At 37.4% G+C, this 17068-nt stretch overlaps 1 pseudogene; it reads left to right on the forward strand.

Moving 5' to 3' along the window:
- Positions 1-17068, forward strand: part of LOC106010025 (PHD finger protein 3-like) — a 33470-nt pseudogene that overhangs the window by 8053 nt on the left and 8349 nt on the right.

The following is a 17068-nucleotide window of genomic DNA, read 5'->3' on the forward strand; positions in this document are numbered from 1 at the left end:
GAACCAGTGCTATTTATCATTCAAACATGTTTCATATACTGTTGCCATACTAACCTTCTTATAGTAGTTTTGACCTCTCACAAAGCTACTCAGAAACCTTGAACCAACCTTCCTTCTGAACCAACCCAGAACCTCCAAGATTTTAAGCATTCCAGCTACATGACTGACCCTCAACAATCCAACATCATTGCTTACCACTCCATAACTCACACAGTGCAAATAATAAACAAATCTCTTCTTATCTTTCCCTTATTTATAATACTAGACTTTATCTTATCCTAGTTTTCTCCTTGTAACTTTATAAATATTGGTTTTGAATAAGAATTAAAAGGTATAATAGATAATGTGAAATAAGAAGAAAAGGAGCAAAGGGGAAGGGCAAGTGGGAAGGTTAGGGGAAAGGAAAGAAGGGAATGGAGTTAATATGAGAAAATGAAAAAATGGAAACAAAGTATTTGTAAATAGGGAGGGGTGGAGGGAATGAAGGGAGGGCAGGGGAATGGGGAAAAAATATGAACCAAGATAGATTACATAGAGGTACAAATTTCAAATGATGAATGTCATTATATTGTATACTTATGTGCCAATAAAACTATTTTTTTTAAATATTGGTATTGATGTCATTGTTATAGATGTTGATACTATTTTAGAGTTTTATCTACCAGTGATAGGTAAATACAGCAACCATATAATTTATTGCCTAAACCACAATACTTTTGAAAATACAAGAAGCATAAACCAGAATACTGAAGGCAATCTTGGACTTGTCATGAAAGCCAGCCTTCACAGTTACTTTGTAAGACAAATTCTATGTAAAATTTTAAGAATTATATTGAACTTAAACATGTTGGCCAAATTATATTTCAACTTTAATTTCAGATTTGGTTATCAAGAGGAGGAAAGAGAAGCTACAATTTTTTAAAAATGCAAACCTAACTAAATTAGCTATTTCCTCACCATGGATTTTTGTGTTTGGTTCATCACAGTAAACAACTGTGCTTTATTTATTTATTAAGGTAATGTATGATATAATTTTTTTCAGTTTTTATTGGTACATGTTTGGGATACATAATGATTACATTATTCATCAGGAGTTAGTACATGCACATAACACATCCTAATTCTTTTTTTATCCCCTTCTCTTGCCCTACCCCCACCTCCATCTCTTGGTCCTTTCCCTTTTGCAAAAGATCTATCCCCCTATTTCATAACATCTTTAATTTTGCTCTTTATTTATATTTTGGGTTTCTCGGGTAAAGAAACTATGGGAAATCTAACTTATTACGTCTGATTTATTTCATTTGACATTATAGTGTACAAATGCCACATTTTCTTCATCCATTCTCTATTGATGGACATAGAGAGAGTCTATGTCTACCCAGTACCCTCTCTGTGACTGTCTCCCCCCATGACTATCTCTCACCCAGTCACTGTGGGAGGGTAACACTGAGAACCATGAAGTGAAGTTGTTTTTTAATTGTTCTGGAACTCAGTCTTAAATTATTAACTTCTTCCTAAAATAGCACCTGATTAAATCTGACAATATGGTGGATGTTGCACTGGATTCCTTCTCCAACTGCTGCCTGCTGTGTAGAAGAGTCACTTTTAGAGTAAAACTCCACACTGTTTTTGTAGTTTACAATATCTGTGGGCTTTTCTTGGGGCTAACACTGCTAACCCAATCCATTACTTCTCCCTGGAGCTCTTGACCCTGGGAGCTGACCTTGTGTCTATAGACAGAAGTTCTCTTCCATGGAAGTCTGGGTATCTTCCAGACTGCTCTGTTATTTTCTCTGCACTGTTCTCTTTCTCCAATTTCTCCATAGCTTCCTTCTAATTTTCCTGCTAGTTCACTCTCAAGTCTCAGAGTTCTACTTTTTATTTTTCTCTTCACCAAGATGTCATTTTCCAGGTATCTGGATTCTGGGTCCCAGAGAGTCTGTACTTTGCTGCTGATCATTAATCTGACATTTTCATTCTCCTACTCTCTTTTAACATAAATTCAATATATAAGCAATTTCTATGTTAATTTGGGTATGACTTGTTTTTCATTACTATTTTCTATAAACCAGTTTAAAAACCTGTTAGTGAAAAACTTGTGCTCCTTTTATCCTCATCTCATAATACCTGGATGCCCGTAGATATTCTTCAGAGTTCACTATATAAGCACCTAAGAATTAGTCAAATATTAGCATAAACTCCTAGGGTCTTAAAGGCTCATTCAGTTAATCAGAACTAAGCCAATCTATCTGATTTAAGTCTATTAAACACTGAGAAATCCCTCCATTATTAGTCTTGAGACATTAGGCATTCTTACCCAAGGCAATATGAATATTAAACAGTTTACTAAAAACCAACAAAAATTCCCTGCAATGACTAGTCAAAAACTACAGTGTGTGTTTATGTTTTTTAAAAAACATTATAATAAAAAAGATACAATACCATTAATCTCCCTTAAAATTCTCCTCCTCACTTGGAACATGCTTATCCCATTACTCTTACCACTTTCTGAAGCAGTTCTGGAAGTCCTTTTTCATGTCTTTATGAGGTGTGATTTAAAAAAAAAAAAAAGAATGAATTCTACTGCCAAGTGGCATCCAACAGAAAGGCAAGATCATAAAAAACATGATGTGTCATTATCCACCTTATTCAACAGATCTGGCACCATGCAACTTCTGACTCCCAAAGTCAAAATAACCATAAAAGGTAAACATTTTGAGTCTATTCAGGACATCAAGGCAGCCATGAAAACCCATGAAAGAGAACTTCCACATTAAAAGATAGAGGGAGGAGAAGGGGACATAAAAAGAATTAAGATGTGTTATGTACATGTACCAACTCCCCATGAAGAATATAATCATGCACTACAAATGTTTACTAATAATAATAAAAATTTTAAAAAGAACTATGGAATAAGTGTGTTTGAAGTAAGGGGGAGTATTTTGAGGGGCATTAATGGCATTGTGTCTCTTACTGTAATAATATTTTTAATTCAAACTTTCACCTTATTTTTTATCACACTGTGTACATATAGCTCTCTCCTCCCAAGTCACATTATTTATACCAGTGCTAACATTTATGAAGATATGTCATATATGGCTGGTGTACCTGTCATATATGGCTATGTACCATGTACATAGTTGTTGATCAAGGTAATCTGAAAAAAAATGAGTGACACAGCTAGTTAAACAGTGTACATGATCACATGTCCTCAGGCTTATTAGTCACTACCCAGTAGAGATGCATTTTAAAGCAATTATAACTCTGATATAAAACTAGTTTGAGATGTTTTATAAATAGCCTGGGAGTTCCTTTCACCATTACTCAGGCCCTGAAGTGTCTTCATTTCTGTGATATGTGTGGCTCTCACTAGCTTTCATGTTCCAATAGAAAACCAATATTCCCCATTGTGAGAGAAATGACCAGGTGGGAAACACTATTTATTAATTCTGTCAGAAAGAAGGGAAGTTTGTTTTTTATCTTCAGCCTTTAAAAATCAGTGCTTTATATTCCTCTGGCAAATCACACAAGTTTTCAGGCATCCCTTGAGAAGAGGCATTTACTTGGAACCTCCTCATGCAGATTCATTTTCACTGAATGCAGCAGAGCAGAGATGCCATTCTTTTCCTGCCAATACACATCGGGGTTTTTTTTAAACAAAAGATCCAAGTCTGACACCTACAGGATATGCCTCAAAGAGCATATGCCCTTCACATCTCACACAGCAGCCACTCTCTTTCTTTGTTACATGCTAGTATCACTGCAGTGTCGCTAGATTCTATTAAATCCACCCAACATCCACCTTGGGAACACAGTGCATTACCTTAGAATTTATAATTTTCAATTCTGGCCCTATCTCCATGTTAGGATTGGAAGAAATTAGGAGACAAGATAAGGGAACTGAAATGGCAATCATTATAGAAGCCTATCTCAAGTCCTTTTCTAAATTCATACTAATCTACAAAAAACCAAAACCAAAGCAATCATTATTAGAGTTTATTTTGCAGAACTACTTTGGAGACTCAGATTCCTAAGGCCTGTTTAGGGAATTGATTTGCATATCTATTCCTCAGCCTGGTGGGGTAGCAGGCAGAAAAGAGCAAAGAATCTTGCCAGGCTTCTCAGACCCTGAATTTTTACAATTAGCTGCGTGTCATGGGCTCTACCATGTAACACTTGAAGGCTGTTGCAGCCTGAGGGGATGAGAAGGAACCCATGGTAAGGGGAGTGAGTACAAGACCACCAGGCATGGTGAAGGGAGCTGAGCAGGAAGGAGAGAAAGGGGCAGTCTGGCAATCTGCACACTTGTTCTTAAGGCATGATGCTCAATGCACAATCCATATAGGTGTTTTGGAAGATCCTATTCACTGGTAGACAGTGCATTCTGGGAATCTGCTGGAATATTGCTGGGACTGCTCTTTGGAACAGTGTTGATAAGAACCCAGGAACTAGCCTAGGCTCAGTGAGATCCCAGGGACCAAGATCAAAGAATTCATACTACAACACCAATACCAACACTTTCCACTTTCTTCCCTGCACAAAGGAAATAATCCTCAAAGGCCTTAACTCTGCAGTAGAACACACTGGAACCCATATTATCAAACTTTGTTCACATAAATATTAAACTTCAGATCAGAATCCACCAACAATCTTTTCCTGGAGTTTAAAGACTCAGCTGGCTCCTATTGTCTTCACTCTCTTGCAGCTGAATATTGCTCTTTCTGAGGGCCTCCATCCCTGAAGATGCTTAGAAGGCAAAGTCACTGGTTGACATTCAGAATAAGGAAATTTTATGATTAACATCTTTCACAGTCATTCTTCATCCCAGCCTCCACAACCTTCATTCATTCATTCATTCACTCATTCATTATCCATCCCTTATTCACTGCTAAGCATTGTGACAGATGCTGCAGGTGCCTGGGAACAAGGTGGCCTACTTGCTCTCTTGTTGTATGTATGGTCGAGAAATAGAAGTACAAGAGAAATACACAAGCAAATCAAATTATACACTGTGATGAGAGGCATGAAGAAAGAAATAGACCTTGGGACCGGCACAAAGGAGGAACAGGGACTATGTGTGTTAGGTGTGTGGGTGGGAGGAAATCTTTTGGAGTAGTTGAAATTTATGCTGGAATCAAGAAGATGAGAATAACCATTCATGGGTAGTGAAGTGTGTGTGCATGTGTGTGTGTGTGTGCACATGCATTTCTGATAGGAAAAAGAGTTTAGCTTAGAAAGGAAGACAATGCATCCAAAGAGTAGAATTAAGGGAGAGAGATCCTCTGTTGAAGTTAGAAAGATTGATATTATTATGGCTATGAGGATCTGCGAGAAAAGTTTGTTTTATTTAGGACAAATATGTGCTAAATAAATAAATTTATGAGTGAATAAATTCATTTCTTTCCACTCCATCAGCTTCAGATATATCCTGTACTCCCTGTAGCCCATCATCCTCGACTTGTATTACACAGATACTGCTATCCTCTCCACAGATACTACTATCCCTATCACTACTTAGGGGGATAACACCCCCCTTTCTTCTTTATAACTGCACACCTCACTGGAAAAGGACACCCACATGTCAACAAGAAATTACCCCCATTGAAATGTATAAAGACACACATTAAATTGTGCTGGCTGACTTTTGCATTTCATACAAAAGTAATTTTGCAATTTGCTCGCCTGCAGCTACTAGCCTCCCCCCTCACCATGATTCCAACTTGTATCTGTTGGAATGGAAACTCCATGGGAGCAGAATGTGCATTTTTTAACTTCAGTTCCATGTGCAAATAATGTTACGTAGGTCTGCAAGCCCAGCAGCAGCGCCAAATCTGTCCTCTGTGCTTGCTGACAAGAGTGCTTACAGCCGCCAGCAATTCCCTAACACCTCTCTGAGAGAACAAAGCTCATACTACTACCTATTTTTACTGGTAAATAAAATTGAAGACTGCTAGTGGCTGTTGTAAGTATCAAATTCCTTAGAAAAGCACTGGAGAGGACCTAAAGCAAGGGGTGTTGGTCAACATATCTTGACAAAATTACTTTCTCCAATAAGGAGAGGGCTTTGACTTGTCCCAAGTATTTATGGTTTCAAGTATATTTGTTAATCCAAGTTTGCTTTGAAAATTTACCATAGAAATCTCATGGGATCATAGCCTTTCTGTATTAGTAAAGCATCAAGGTCTGACCTTGTCTTTTGATGGGCCAGAGAAAGACTTGTGGCATCTTTCTAAAGCAGCAGCTCAAGCAGTGCATATTTTGCATAAGTTAAATCCTTAATGTACTACTCAAGGGTTGTATAGCGTTCTGCATTTGTTTTTCTTCTCTTTATGCTTTTTTGAATCTCCTCTAGGTGATTCATCAAGCATAGTTCTTCAACCAGCTGTGAGAGATTAAGAAATGTTGTTTGCATTCAAGAGCAGAATTCTCAGGCAAAGGAACAATCTGCCTGTTGAATACATTCAACCAAATAGAAAAAAATGTTTTAAAGCTAAGCAAAACTAATGTAAGGGGCACAAGGGAGATTTAAAAATGAAATGTAATGAAATGAAAAACCTTCTCAGCAAGAACCATGCATGAACCATGCAAAACTTTGATGATAACTTCAAAGGAGAGTAGATCTCACTCATATGCAAGATGCTAGACCCATGATATCTGCAGCTATGATTAGGGTTCAGACTCACACTAACAAGGTAGCTCTTTGGTTCCATCACTCTAACTTTGGAAGGCTCTGCTTTCAATGCTGCATCTTAACCAACCAGTGGGAACGCAGAGTGTAAGGGAAATGGCAGGGAGTCAGCAGAGCTCCCAATCTGGAGTCAGAAGATCCAGGTTCTCCTTTTAATGAGACCAATAACAAAAGCAATTATAATTGGTAAGATTAAAACTCAAGGCGCTATTTGAACAACAATAATAATAAAGCCCACATTCATTGGCTACTTTATACTTATCAAGTAGTGTGCTGATGTTAAAAGAAAAGCTTTAGACAAATTAAATTTAACAGTTTATTTGAGCACCAAATGATTTGCAAATTGGATAGCACTATACATTCTAAGAGGTTCAAATAGCTCTGTGTTGCAAAGTGGTTCTGGAGGAGGAACAGTGAGTTTTTACAGCCAGAAGATAGAGATGGGTCCATAGGTTACAGATAGGAATTTGTCTTATTTGGAGGTGGATTGATAGGTTGGCTACCTGTGATTGGCTTAGACTTGGCTCTATATCAGATATCAATTTATTTACATAGTAAGTTGGGTTGCAGCTCATTACCTAGAAACTCATACTATAGAGATAGCTTCAAGTCAAATTTAATTTAACACTAGGTATTTCATAAATCTGTTCTTAAAAAAATCTTTGCAACAGGAATAGGCTACTTTTTTAAACAAAAGAGTGATCTGAGATTTAGAGAGGGTAAGTAAATTGCCCAAAATCATTTTGCTATGTGATTTTGTCCAACCAATCAAACTTTTCTGGACTTCTTAAATTTGTGTTCTTGTCTGTTTTTAATCTGAAATGTAGCATTGGAATAGGTGAGTTCACTCTAACTCCACCACTGTTTGATTTGACAAGATGTGTAGTCTCTGCAATTTGAATTCCAGTAAACTAGTTATGCTACACCATTCTCCTTAGTCTCTCTGACTTGGACTGAAAAATAGAATAAGGAAAATAGGGCAGCCATGATATAATAGAGGAAACTATCTCAAACAACACCTTCCAGTCCTACAGTTATCTGGTGCAAAGAAAGCCTTTAATTCTGGCTTGTCATATTAGTCCACCTGTGACTTCAGTTAACTTGAAGCAAAAGATTCGTGTATACCCAGCTAGCTGGGCAAGTGGGCACTGACTGTCAATCACAGAGGTCCAAGACACATGCACAGAACACAGTTTCCTAGCCCTGAACCTCCTACCAATCAGAGAATACTATCTTCAATACTTCTGGTATGAGATCAAGCAAGTTTTTGATAGAATGGCCTAGAGCTGATATCAGAATGGGCATACATAAGAGAGTAGCCATTAAATTCATGGCCACTTGCTCTTTCTTTCTCAGTGGGCCACTTTCACCCTGTACAGCATCATCTTTTCTTATTTTAATTGGCCCACATTCACTTTGCAAAGCATACTTTTTTCCTACCTTTAACTCTTTTAATAAATGTAAAACCTTGCTACCTTTTTCATTTGTCTTGTCCAATTCTTTTTTAGGACAACAAGAGCCTAGAAAGAATCTCCAGAGCCCACAGCACCAAGAACCCTGGTAACAGTTTTGGCAAAACCAGCCAGGAAGTAAGAGCAATTTTGCTTTGTTTGTGGGTGAAAAAAATTAGTGGTCAGCTGTCTACACCACAGTTTGTGCCAGGTTGCTGATATAGAAGAAACATAACTCCCAACCTACTAGATGTCAGATGTGTTGAGTTCATGTTCCCCGAAATTGAAGAATGAATTCCAAGGAATAATGGAGATTAAGAGCAAGAGAAAGATTTATTGAGAGAGATGTAGGATGCTCTCAAAGGAGAAGTGTGTGTGCTTAAAGGAATGAGGCACACACAGTTGGGAGCCTTTTATTTTTCTGGGTATGGACATCTGTGGAATTTCATAATTTATAGTCTTGGTCTACTCGCTAGTCTTAGTTTTAGTAGTTTTAGATTTACTATTAGTCTTAGTCTTAGTTTAGTCTGTGATATAATAGTCTATTTCTATGGGAAATTCCAAAAGGGTGGTACCAATTACAGTATACTCTTGAGATTCCATTCATTCCTTAGGGAATTATGTAAATCTGGCCATTGTATGCCTCCAGCTATAAATCTGATTTCTCCACTTTTCACTGACTTCCTTGAGACTCCATTCCCTCTCTGACTGTGTTATCAATTATATCTAATTTAGCTGCCTATAACACTGCTTTGTATCACATCTCTCTCCTGTAGACCTTTCTCCCCTTGACATAGGAGATTAGGGAGTGGCAGAGCCAGCAAGTAGGCATAACCTGTTAATTATCAGATCCCAGAACACATGTGCAGAACAGTTCCCAAAGCCCTGCACCTGGACTTCTCAGGAGACTTCAAGCAGGTTTTTCAATAGGATGGACTAGACCTAATGTCAGCCTGGGGCATGGGATCCCAGCACCTCTTTGCAGGACACAGATTTAGAAGCTCTCATGGGTTTTCTCAAGATTTGGACAGTATAGAAGAACACAGATGCCATGAAGAACTTGCCATTGTGGCTTTCCTGATGGTGCCCACCCTGCTTTCTCTCTTCTTTTATCTTGCTTTTTCCGGTTTTATTCAGCCCAAGCTTATTCTGCAGAGCCAGTTTTTCTTCATATTTACTTTTTCTAATAAACTTTGCTACTGTTTTTTGCTCATCCCATTCACTTCTTTGTTCAAAATGAAAAGAACCTAGAATCTAACCCTGGAAGGAGAGACAAGCAACCCAGACCTGGTAACATTTGATTGCTGAGCCACTTTTAGAAGGAGCTACCAAATGACACCCTTCTTCACCACACCATGCTAGGGCAGGTTCATACCAAGGCCTGGGGTGTGTGGGGCTGTGCCCAGTGGAAGCATGCCCTGATGAGCGACCTGTGGGATGCTGTGGTGTCCTCCATTGTCATGCAGGTTGGGGGTGCCAGAGAACCTGTTATTCATCCAGTTGCCGAAAAGACCTAATATTCACTATAACATTTTCCTCCACAAGTTTTGTTTTTCCCTGATACTTTGTTCACCTTTTTCATTCTTTTTGATGCCTGCTTGAATAACCATCTACCCTAGTCTGCCCCTTTTTGTGCTCAAAATCTCAACTGTGCTTTCCCCATAGATGGCCTTTTATCTCTAGATATCCTTAGCAAGTTTCTCTCTCAGGGAGTCATTCTAGTCTGTGTGAATCCACTATATTTATTCACCATTTCCTTTTTCAGCTGACCTCTTATAGCAAAGAGAAAAAGCCTCAGCTTTCAGGAAACATATGGGACTCCTCTCCTCTTCACTTCTAAATTGGGTTGGATCCCTTCCCTGTTTTTTCTAACCAAACTTCAGGTAATTTAGAAACATGTGCCTGAGGGCCTGAATGAAACAAAGGGAACAACCAGTGAAAGTCCACTCAACCAACTATGAGCATGCAAGTTAAAAGATAACAAACCCTATCCTTTAACTTAGAACTTTTTAAGATTTTTTTCTTTTTTCTTAAATGACAAAATAAAAAAGAGTTTTCTACTGGTACTGCCTAAACAAAATAGTTATCATAATTTCTATCATCAGGATAAATGTGAGGGATAATGTATCTCAAGTGGCTAGATGGGGCCCCCAGAGGCTTCACCCTGATCTTTTAGGACTTCACTGTTTCTCAAGTAACTAGATGGAGAGCCTGGAAGTTGGGGGGGGGGGGTCACCTTTGTTTCTAAGGAGTCTTAATGGGCTCCTGGGTATGGACAGTTCTAAGAGGAAAAATAAAAGAGGGCACTGGTGCTGTTCACTTCACCAGAGACATCTTCTAGTACAATTGAGTCTCATGAAGCATGCTGCTGAGGACTCAGTGGGTCTACATTCTGCTGCATGGGACACCCTCTGAAAAACTACAGAACTAGTCTCTCTACATGTACTCCACGACACAACACTGGAAACACCCTGTAGATCCCATACAACCATTAGGCTGTATCTTTTAAAATTCAGAACAATTTGACCCTGAAGGAGTCATGGTGGGTCACACTGGTGCTGCCCATTTTGTCAGAGACCCTGGTACCAGTAGTACAATCGAGTCTTGTAGAGGACACAGAGGGACTCAACAGGTCTGCATCACTCTGCATGGAACACCATCTGAAGGACCCTGCACCTGGTATGCTCACTGTCCATAGGCCCAACAATGCACCACGGGATACATCGTGCAGGTCTGTGACCTCACCATTAGGCTGTATCCTTGAAAATTGAGAACAATTTAGCCCTAACACCCTGAAAAAAAGAGCAACTTATCTTGTACTGCAATACTGTTTGGGTCCAATATAAACTAGGTAATGGCAAGAGATGATTACAGAATAGCCATTTAAATTATACTGCTATTCTTTAGTTAGATATTTTTTTGCAACAGGCAAAGAAAGTAATTTGAAATCCCTTATGTTCAGGCTGTTATGGCTCTTTGTCTCTGGAAAGGCCCAAGAACTGTACTAATTAAAGAGGCCTCCAAGGAAGCAGAAATTTATATCATTGATGATCCTGTCTTCTGACACTTACTTGTCTCTAGTGTGGGTATGGGTCTCCCCCATCTGCTTAATGAAAACAATCATACTGGCAGGTTTCCTCAGATGCCTCTTATAATCCTTAGACCAGTGAATCAGCCTACTCCTCAGATCACTTTTAGCCTTGCAGGACATACTCGGAGTGGAGTTTCTTGCTCTTCCAACTCACAGCTCATCCTGCCCCTGAGAGGAGTGGAGGGGGCTACTCAAGTCCAGATTACTTTTCCAGTGGCAGATACCCAACAATACAGAGAATGGCCAGGCCAGTTTTCAAAAGATCCTGGCAGGTTTACAGATGGTTCAAACTTTGGCCCTTACTTTTGACTTATTGTAGCAAGATGCCCAATTTTCTGGCTGCTTGCTGTACCTCAGACCCCTGTGATACAACTGCTGGACATAGTCATTTCTATGTTCAACAACTGAGACCTAGATGAGGAGGAAAGGAGAAGGGCCAAGAAAAAGACAGGCTGAAAGTAAGCTCTCACAAATGGTAATTCTTAAGCACACCAAGTCATCCAAGGGAAAACCTGAGGCCGACCAGGTTAACCAGGCAACCGGGTTGCTTTAAATACAATTGAACTGGACACTGGGCACATGACTATACCGACACCATCTGGCCCCCTGCTCAGTGTGTCAGGTGGCTGATGTGCTTGACTCATGGCACTGAGGATTTGAGATAGAAAATAGGGTGTGGCTTGGACTGGCTGGGGAGAGTGGCATGGCAGGATCCTAGAATCTGCAGCACCACCGCTCAGGACCTGGTATGTGATTCTCATGGATTCCAGATAAGTGTGGATAATGTGAAAGGACACAGATGCCGTGAAGAGCTTGCTACCATGGCTTTCCTCATAGTAGCCTGCCCTGTGTTCCTCAGGGTGTACTTTTTTCCTTTTTTTATTAATCCCAAGTTCACTCTGAAGAGCCAGTTTCCCCCTTACCCATCACTTTTTCTTTTATCTTTTCTTTTTTTTTTTTTTTTTTTTGTATTGGGGATAGAACTCAGGACCTTGCACTTGCAAAGCAGGCAGTGGAACCACTGAGCTAAAACTCCAGCAAATGTGGTATTATACACAATGGAATACTATACCATTCCCCCACACACACCTCGATATCGGAGGTCAAACTAGGAACCTTGTGCTTGCGAGGCAGGCGGCAGAACCACTGAGCTAAATCCCCGGGCCCCCCTCTGACCCTTCACTTTAACTTTTTCAAATAAGCTTTGTCACCATTTTTGCTTGTCTTATTTAATTCATTGTTTGAGACAAGAAAAACTTGGAAACTATGAAGCAAACACCCCAAACCCTGTCCCCACTCCCAGAAAGGGACTAGAACAGTAAAACCCTCACTTCTTGCTCTGATAAAGAGAACAGAAGGGGCCTGAGGCAGTCTGCAATGGCCCTGTCCATGGATATCTCCATCTCCTGCAAGAAACCCTGGGTCAACCTGGATGCCACAGGTAAGCAAATTCAATTCCTTATCAATACAAAATGGCTTACTCTGTTTTAGCTTCTTTCTTTGGAAAACTTTCCTCTAGCTTCCTCTATAGCCATAGTTGGAGTTGAGGAGAGCCCTAGTTCTAGCTTCTTTACTCCTGCTTTGGCATGTCAATTCAAAAGTCAAATGTTCAACCATGATTTTTTAATTGTTCCATTGGGTTCTACTCCATTACTTGGTAGAGATTTACTGGTAAATTTGGAGGCAGTCTATCTTCCCAGGCTGTCATTCATTGCAAGGGACAACCAAAAGATATGTCTAAATTCTCCCTGGGAAATCAAAAGGCTGATAGATGCAAAAAGGGTAGCCTTATAGCTTCCCAAGACACTAGTCTTATTTCTAGTTCCTAAGCAACCATTAAACCATATGGGAAGATATACTACATGGGAAATAATCACTGGAATATTCAAAGGGCTAGGACTAGTGGTGTCCACCCAACAAGTCTGCAAAGCTTGCCCTCTCTCATGGGTACAGGGGAGAGGGACATAACCTGGAGAAAACCAACAATTAGACTTTACACATGCCTCCACATTGGGGATTTAAACAAATAAAGCCAGACACATCTGAACTGCCTGAGATTAAAAGACCACCCCCAAAAAGGCTACTCCACTAGGACCCCAGTAAAAAACTTGTTCCCTCTCAATTTTTAACCTATTTCTTAATTTATTTTTTCTAAAGATGTAGGTCTACATGATCTTTAGAGTAGTTATGAGCCCTAATATTTTAAATCTAGAACAATCAAAAGCCAAATTATGAAATATCCAAATAATGGAAATTGGGCTCAAATCAGGAAGAAAAATTAATTTACTCTGTCTCTTCTTTCTAATTTCTCCTTCTTTTTTGTGTTTGTTTGATTGGTTGGTTTTTGCTTTCCAAGGAAATCTATCATACACGTATGACCATTTTTGTTCTCAAAGGCTAGCATTAAGGAAAAGAGTAGAAAGGACTATACACTTTGGCATGATTCACTAATAAAGTAAAGTTTTTGAGTTACATTTGGAATCTACTTGGAAGTTGGTATTAGTAAGAGATTACAAATGCAGAAATTAGTCACAGGAACCAGTTCAATCTTAAATGTTTGAGGGACTATATAACATTGTGACCTGCTTTCTAGGCAGCTTACAGAAAAAGGTAACTTATGAAGGAAAGAAAAATTGCATACAATGGACTGTATATATTAGTAAGATATTATTAATATCTAAAGATACTGTTTTTATATGTACTATAAAATACAACTAAAAGATAAAAATAATACCAGACTAATATATATTTCTTAACCAGAAATTAATTTTCAAGGATCATGGAAGTTTTCACATTTATTTTCTTTTTTATAAACCCTTAAAAATTCAATTTTGAGATGTAAATTTTAAGTGGAAATAATTTCTAATTTAAAGAATCACTTCAAGAAAAAGAATAAATAATATGCATTTCAATAAGGTTTATCTATTGTTATATTTTATTCCATTTGTTTTATCACTTATCTCTATTTTTCTTCTGTCTCTCTCTCCTTCTTTCCCCTCCCATGTATTTATTATATGAATATAGTAGTTCCCCATTATCCACAATCTTTTTTGCACAGTTTCAAATATCTCAAATCAATTTGGAAATATTTATTATTCAAAACTATGTTGTTTAATTTTTAAATATTTGTGAATTTTCTAATTTTTCTTCTGTCTTTCATTTCTAGTTTCATTCTTGGTAGTCAAATGATACCTCACATGATTTCAATCATTTTAAATTTGTCAGTATTGTTTTTTTACATGTTACCTATCCTGGAGAATGGTCTGTGCTCACTTGAGAAGAATGTATATTCTGTAGTTGTTGAGTAGAATGTTCTGTATAGGTCTGTAAGATCCGTTTAGCCTATAGCAGTGGTGGGGAACCTATGGCACACATGACACAATGGGCCATTTGTATCATTGAAAATTTTAAGTAGTTTGCTATCACTGATCGGTGGACTGTACATGTCCACTATTTCTTTGCTGATTTTTCTGATTGTTCTATTATTGATAATAGAATATTGATGTCTCATACATTATTGTATTTGCTATTTCTCCCTTCCATTCTGTCAATATTTATTGTATAATTTTGTGCTCTAATATAAGCACATATATATTTATAATTTTTATGTCTTTCTGGTGGATTGGCCTTTCTATGATTCTTTTTTTTGTCTGATACAAGCATATCCACCCTTGTGCTTTTTTTATTTCCATTTCCATCCAGTTCTTTTTCTAATACTTTAATTTCAACTTATGTGCATCTTTAAACCTAATGTGCCTCTCTTATAGACAGCATACTTGCATAGACCTTGTTCCACATGCTTGTTCAAACCTCTACTTTTTCTTTTAGCCACCTCAGGTGTCTATCTTATGCTGAGTCTCATCAGCACTGTGAGTCAGTTGAGATAGAAACTAGTCCCTTGGTAGCACTTGTTTTCCTCTCAGTCATATGATGCTGGGCTGGGAGTAGAAATTATGGTGGAAGGATATCTCTGCTTTTCCAGATGCTCTTCATGTGATAGTTTTGTACTCACCTGGGCTACAGCAGCCCCTCAACTAATTTCTGGATTTCTCATAAAGGAAACGGATCCATGTATTAACTGTTAAATTAATGTGTTCATGGGAAGTAGGAGAACCTAAAGCTTTATTCTGCTGTCTTGCAGATGTCCTAACTGATGTATATTTCCATAATGTCGTGTTAGTGTCTGTTTGCTAATTATTGTAAGATTTTTGCATCATTACTCATGGGTTTGACTCATCTATTGTTTCCTCACTTTTTACTTTCAGTTGCACAGAGGCATTCAAAATATTTTCTTATATTTTTGTTTTTTTCTTTTTCTTTCTTTCTTTTTTTTTTTTTTCCGGGGATTGAACTCAGGTCCTTGCGCTTGTGCAGCAGGTGGCAAAACCACTGAGCTAAATCCCCAACCCTGCTATTTTCTTATCATTATTTTTTCCTACGTTCTTTATTAACTTATATATGCTATTTTATGTTTCTCCAAAATTAGCTAGTAATTTGCCTACTTGGTTGATTTTTTTAAGGAACCAGGATTTTGATTTGATAATATAATTAACTGTTTTTCTTCTCTTATCATATTGATTTCTGATTTGGGCCTTATCATTTGTTTCTTACTTTCCTGAAGTTTGGTTTCTTGGTTTGTTTGTTTTTTCTTGTTCATTGTTTCATTATGATCAGAAATCATTCTTTGTAATATTTTAAACTTCTGGAACCTACAGGTTTATTTTTTCTTGGCTGTAATATGTTGATCAGATTGTTTGTTGTTGTTTTTGTTGTTGCTGTTTGTTTTGCTTTGTTTCATTTTTTGGACAGTCCACATGTACTTAAGAAGAAGGTATTCTCTTTTTCACAGTGCAGTTTTCAATATATATATAAAAGTTTTACCTTACTGTGTTACCTTTCTATCTTAACTTATATTTTGTCTATTTATTTATCTTGTACTAGAAGTGGTATACTTTTAATATCTGCTAAATTAATATCTTTTTATTAGTTTCTCTTTGCAATTCTTCTTTAATATTGGCATTTGCTACATTATTTGGCAATATATTTGTTATATTTTCATTGAATATTATGGAATTTAATATTGAAATATGTTCTTTTGTTAAACTATGCTTAAATTCTATTTTATGTAGTTTTAACATCGTAAGTCTTGATTGCTTATTGTTTCAGTTGAATTAGTAAATCTTTAGCCTATCTTTTTATTTATCATTCTAAATAACTGGATTTTTTTTTTTTTTTTTTTTTTTTTAGTACCAGGGATCTAATTTGGGTCCTTGCACTTGCTGGGCAGGCAGCAGAACCACTGAACTAAATCCCCCGCCCAAAAACTGGATTTTAAGTGTGACTTCTATATAGAATAGAACTGCATCTTATTTTGTGAGCCAATTTGAAAACAATTTTTCTTTAATAATCAAGTTAGACTCATTCATAATTATTAGTGTTATTGTTATGACTTCTCTCAATTCTACCTTTCATGTTATCTAGTGTTGTAATTGCAATATGTTTTAGATTTTTATACCCTCTTCGATTTACTAAAATTTCTTTTGGTGTTTGAGAAGATGTGAACCTTAATTTTTGTTTCAGCATTTAACTTTTAAGTAATATTTTTAAGCTTCAATTCTCAATTTTCTCTTATTATTTGATATGTTGATTTCAAATAGTATTCCTTCATTCCAATCTTTTATGATAAAGCAATCTATTATCTTATTCTATTCTCTTTTTTATCTTCCTTCTCCCATTCACTAGTTTTATTCCTTCTACTTTGTTAGAACACATAATACATAAATTTTCTACCCATGATCCCACATCTATGTAAGCCTTAATCTGGAATTAAATATATGA

Source organism: Heterocephalus glaber, unplaced genomic scaffold (genome assembly GCF_053883595.1).
Source record: "Heterocephalus glaber isolate CG9 unplaced genomic scaffold, H.glaber_assembly_v1.0 deba00001461, whole genome shotgun sequence".
NCBI lineage: Eukaryota > Metazoa > Chordata > Mammalia > Rodentia > Bathyergidae > Heterocephalus > Heterocephalus glaber.